This window comes from Cherax quadricarinatus, chromosome 98 (genome assembly GCF_038502225.1).
Source record: "Cherax quadricarinatus isolate ZL_2023a chromosome 98, ASM3850222v1, whole genome shotgun sequence".
Classification (NCBI taxonomy): Eukaryota; Metazoa; Arthropoda; class Malacostraca; order Decapoda; family Parastacidae; genus Cherax; species Cherax quadricarinatus.
Window position 1 is genome coordinate 10,395,615 of NC_091389.1, and position 5,000 is coordinate 10,400,614.

The 5,000-nt window shown below is 44.2% G+C and overlaps 1 protein-coding gene across 2 annotated transcripts in view; it reads left to right on the forward strand.

Moving 5' to 3' along the window:
• Positions 1 to 5,000, forward strand: part of LOC128702565 (ryncolin-1) — a 29,141-nt gene that overhangs the window by 1,023 nt on the left and 23,118 nt on the right. The window lies entirely within an intron of this gene.

Consider the following 5,000-nt stretch of genomic DNA (forward strand, 5'->3'; position numbering starts at 1 on the left):
GTACCAGTGTTGTACCAGTGTTGTTATAGTGTTGTACCAGTGTTGTTGCTATAGTGTTGTACCAGTGTTGTTATAGTGTTGTACCAGTGTTGTTGTCATAGTGTTGTACCAGTGTTGTTATAGTGTTGTACCAGTGTTGTTGTTATAGTGTTGTACCAGTGTTGTTGTTATAGTGCTGTTGTACCAGTGTTGTTGTACCAGTGTTGTTGTTATAGTGCTGTTGTGCCAGTGTTGTTGTTATAGTGCTGTTGTACCAGTGTTGTTGTTATAGTGCTGTTGTACCAGTGTTGTTGTACCAGTGTTGTTATAGTGCTGTTGTACCAGTGTTGTTGTTATAGTGCTGTTGTACCAGTGTTGTTGTTATAGTGCTGTTGTACCAGTGTTGTTGTACCAGTGTTGTTGTTATAGTGCTGTTGTACCAGTGTTGTTGTTATAGTGCTGTTGTACCAGTGTTGTTGTTATAGTGCTGTTGTACCAGTGTTGTTGTTATAGTGCTGTTGTACCAGTGTTGTTGTTATAGTGCTGTTGTACCAGTGTTGTTGTACCAGTGTTGTTGTTATAGTGCTGTTGTACCAGTGTTGTTGTTATAGTGCTGTTGTACCAGTGTTGTTGTTATAGTGCTGTTGTACCAGTGTTGTTGTACCAGTGTTGTTGTTATAGTGCTGTTGTACCAGTGTTGTTGTACCAGTGTTGTTGTTACGGTGGTGTTTTATCAGTGTTGTTGTACCAGTGTTGTTGTACCAGTATTGTTGTTACAGTGTTGTTGTACCAGTGTTGTTGTTATAGTGCTGTTGTACCAGTGTTGTTGTTATAGTGCTGTTGTACCAGTGTTGTTGTACCAGTGTTGTTGTTACGGTGGTGTTTTATCAGTGTTGTTGTACCAGTGTTGTTGTACCAGTATTGTTGTTATAGTGCTGTTGTACCAGTGTTGTTGTTACGGTGGTGTTTTACCAGTGTTGTTGTACCAATATTGTTGTTACAGTGTTGTTGTACCAGTGTTGTTGTACCAGTGTTGTTGTTCCAGTGTCGTTGTTACAATGTTGTACCAGTGTTGTTGTTCCAGTGTCGTTGTTACAATGTTGTACCAGTGTTGTTGTTATAGTGCTGTTGTACCAGTGTTGTTCCAGTGTCGTTGTTACAATGTTGTACCAGTGTTGTTGTTATAGTGTTGTTGTTCCAGTGTTGTACCAGTGTTGTTATAATGTTGTACCAGTGTTGTTATTGTGTTGTACCAGTGTTGTTGTTATTGTGTTGTACCAGTGTTGTTATAGTGTTGTACCAGTGTTGTTATAGTGTTGTACCAGTGTTGTTTTAGTGTTGTACCAGTGTTGTTGTCATAGTGTTGTACCAGTGTTGTTTTAGTGTTGTACCAGTGCTGTTATAGTGTTGTACCAGTGTTGTTATAGTGTTGTACCAGTGTTGTTGTCATAGTGTTGTACCAGTGTTGTTATAGTGTTGTACCAGTGTTGTTATAGTGTTGTTATAGTGTTGTACCAGTGTTGTTTTAGTGTTGTACCAGTGTTGTTGTCATAGTGTTGTACCAGTGTTGTTATAGTGTTGTACCAGTGTTGTTGTCATAGTGTTGTACCAGTGTTGTTATAGTGTTGTACCAGTGTTGTTATAGTGTTGTACCAGTGTTGTCATAGTGTTGTACCAGTGTTGTTATAGTGTTGTACCAGTGTTGTCATAGTGTTGTACCAGTGTTGTTTTAGTGTTGTACCAGTGTTGTTGTTATAGTGTTGTACCAGTGTTGTTTTAGTGTTGTACCAGTGTTGTTGTTATAGTGTTGTACCAGTGTTGTTTTAGTGTTGTACCAGTGTTGTTGTTATAGTGTTGTACCAGTGTTGTTTTAGTGTTGTACCAGTGTTGTTATAGTGTTGTACCAGTGTTGTTATAGTGTTGTACCAGTGTTGTTGTCATAGTGTTGTACCAGTGTTGTTGTTCCAGTGTCGTTGTTACAATGTTGTACCAGTGTTGTTGTTACAATGTTGTACCAGTGTTGTTGTTCCAGTGTTGTTGTTACAATGTTGTACCAGTGTTGTTGTTCCAGTGTCGTTGTTACAATGTTGTACCAGTGTTGTTGTTCCAGTGTCGTTACAATGTTGTACCAGTGTTGTTGTTCCAGTGTTGTTGTTACAATGTTGTACCAGTGTTGTTGTTCCAGTGTCGTTGTTACAGTGTTGTACCAGTGTTGTTGTTCCAGTGTTGTTGTTACAATGTTGTACCAGTGTTGTTGTTCCAGTGTTGTTGTTACAATGTTGTACCAGTGTTGTTGTTCCAGTGTTGTTGTTACAGTGTTGTTCCAGTGTCGTTGTTACAGTGTTGTTCCAGTGTTGTTACAGTGTTGTTCCAGTATCGTTGTTACAGTTTTGTTCCAGTGTCGTTGTTACAGTGTTGTTCCAGTGTCGTTGTTACAGTTTTGTTCCAGTGTCGTTGTTACAGTGTTGTTCCAGTGTCGTTGTTACAGTGTTGTTCCAGTGTCGTTGTTACAGTGTTGTTCCAGTGTCGTTGTTACAGTGTTGTTCCAGTATCGTTGTTACAGTGTTGTTCCAGTGTCGTTGTTACAGTGTTGTTCCAGTGTCGTTGTTACAGTGTCGTTGTTTCAGTGTTGTACCAGTGTTGTTGTTCCAGTGTTGTTGCAGTGTCGTTGTTACAGTGTTGTTCCAGTGTCGTTGCAAGTTAAGTGTTCCATCACTTTAACTCTCAAACAACAACATTGCAATGACAACACTGTCAGAGGTCTTCTGTGCAACACTGTCCTCTGTGCAACACTGGTAATCCAGGTACATCAATGGCCACCTCAACATAGTGACTGATGTCACGGTGTCAGTGTTTCCTCAACACTCCTCTGTGCAACACTGGTAATCCAGGTACATCAATGGCCACCTCAACATAGTGACTGATGTCACAGTGTTCAGTCCATCAATCTACAAGATTGATGGACTGAACACATCGACTCCAGGTTGAGGGACTGATTACCTCATTCTCCTCCTCTCCTTACGCCTTCCTCTTTGTATTGGACTGATGAAGCCACTGTGTGGCGAAACGTTTCCTGAATAAAGATTTCCATATGCTGCATAAGTGTCTCAATCTTCACAGTTGAAGGGAACTGGCTGAGTAATCCGCTAGAGAGAGTTGCAGGATTGCTGGTTTGAATCACTGTTAGTGGGTGTGAGGTATATCTGGAGTGTACCTCCAGGTATACTCCAGGTATGTTCAAGGTATATTTCCGTGTCGCGGGGGTCACCGCCCCCGCGATACGGTCCATGACCTGGCCTGGTGGTGGATCAGGTACTGACTTTGTGTATCTGTCCAGCTCCCTCTTGAAGACAACCAGGGGTCTTGAAGACAGCCAGGGGTCTTGAAGACAACCAGGGGTCTTGAAGACAGCCAGGTGTCTTGAAGACAGCCAGGGGTCTTGAAGACAACCAGGGGTCTTGAAGACAGCCAGGGGTCTTGAAGACAACCAGGGGTCTTGAAGACAGCCAGGGGTCTTGAAGACAATCAGGAGTCTTGAAGACAGCCAGGGGTCTTGAAGACAGCCAGGGGTCTTGAAGACAACCAGGGGTCTTGAAGACAGCCAGGGGTCTTGAAGACAACCAGGGGTCTTGAAGACAACCAGGGGTCTTGAAGACAGCCAGGGTCTTGAAGACAACCAGGAGTCTTGAAGACAGCCAGGGGTCTTGAAGACAGCCAGGGGTCTTGAAGACAACCAGGGGTCTTGAAGACAACCAGGAGTCTTGAAGACAGCCAGGGGTCTTGAAGACAGCCAGGGGTCTTGAAGACAACCAGGGGTCTTGAAGACAGCCAGGGGTCTTGAAGACAGCCAGGGGTCTTGAAGATAACCAGGGGTCTTGAAGACAGCCAGGGGTCTTGAAGACAACCAGGAGTCTTGACGACAGCCAGGGGTCTTGAAGACAACCAGGGGTCTTGAAGACAGCCAGGGGTCTTGAAGACAACCAGGGGTCTTGAAGACAACCAGGGGTCTTGAAGACAGCCAGGGGTCTTGAAGACAACCAGGAGTCTTGACGACAGCCAGGGGTCTTGAAGACAACCAGGGGTCTTGAAGACAGCCAGGGGTCTTGAAGACAACCAGGGGTCTTGAAGACAACCAGGGGTCTTGAAGACAGCCAGGGGTCTTGAAGACAGCCAGGGGTCTTGAAGACAACCAGGGGTCTTGAAGACAACCAGGGGTCTTGAAGACAGCCAGGGGTCTTGAAGACAACCAGGGGTCTTGAAGACAACCAGGAGTCTTGAAGACAGCCAGGGGTCTTGAAGACAGCCAGGGGTCTTGAAGACAACCAGGGGTCTTGAAGACAGCCAGGGGTCTTGAAGACAGCCAGGGGTCTTGAAGATAACCAGGGGTCTTGAAGACAGCCAGGGGTCTTGAAGACAGCCAGGGGTCTTGAAGACAACCAGGGGTCTTGAAGACAACCAGGGGTCTTGAAGACAACCAGGGGTCTTGAAGACAACCAGGGGTCTATTGGTAATCCCTCTAATGTATGGTGAGAGACAGTTGAACAGTCTTGGTCCCCTGACACTGTGTTGTCTCTCAGTTTACTGGTGGCGTCACTGGTGGTCATTGTGGGAATGTTATATCTCCTGTCAAGACTTTTGCTTACATAGGCAGTGATTTCTGTGTGTAGATAACAGGATTTACGTTATTTTACAAGAACATTAGCACTGCAGGAGGCCTACTGGCACATGCAGTCAACTCTTTTGCTTTCATAGGCAGTGATTTCTGTGCGTAGATGTCTGTACTAGTTCCTCTATGATTTTCCAATTAGGTAGAATATCTGTCAGGAAAGAGAACAAGTATTTCCTGACCAGGGTCGTAGTTATATGATGACCCGGGAGTTGGAGCTTTCGGTCATCTGACTGAGGCCTTCTACTGGCTTACCTCTTACTTTTAAAAACCATGCTTATGATTATAACCATTAGGTTTTTATTTACATAATGGGTTTAAGAAGGACCTGTCTAGCACTGGATAGTAGGCCTGC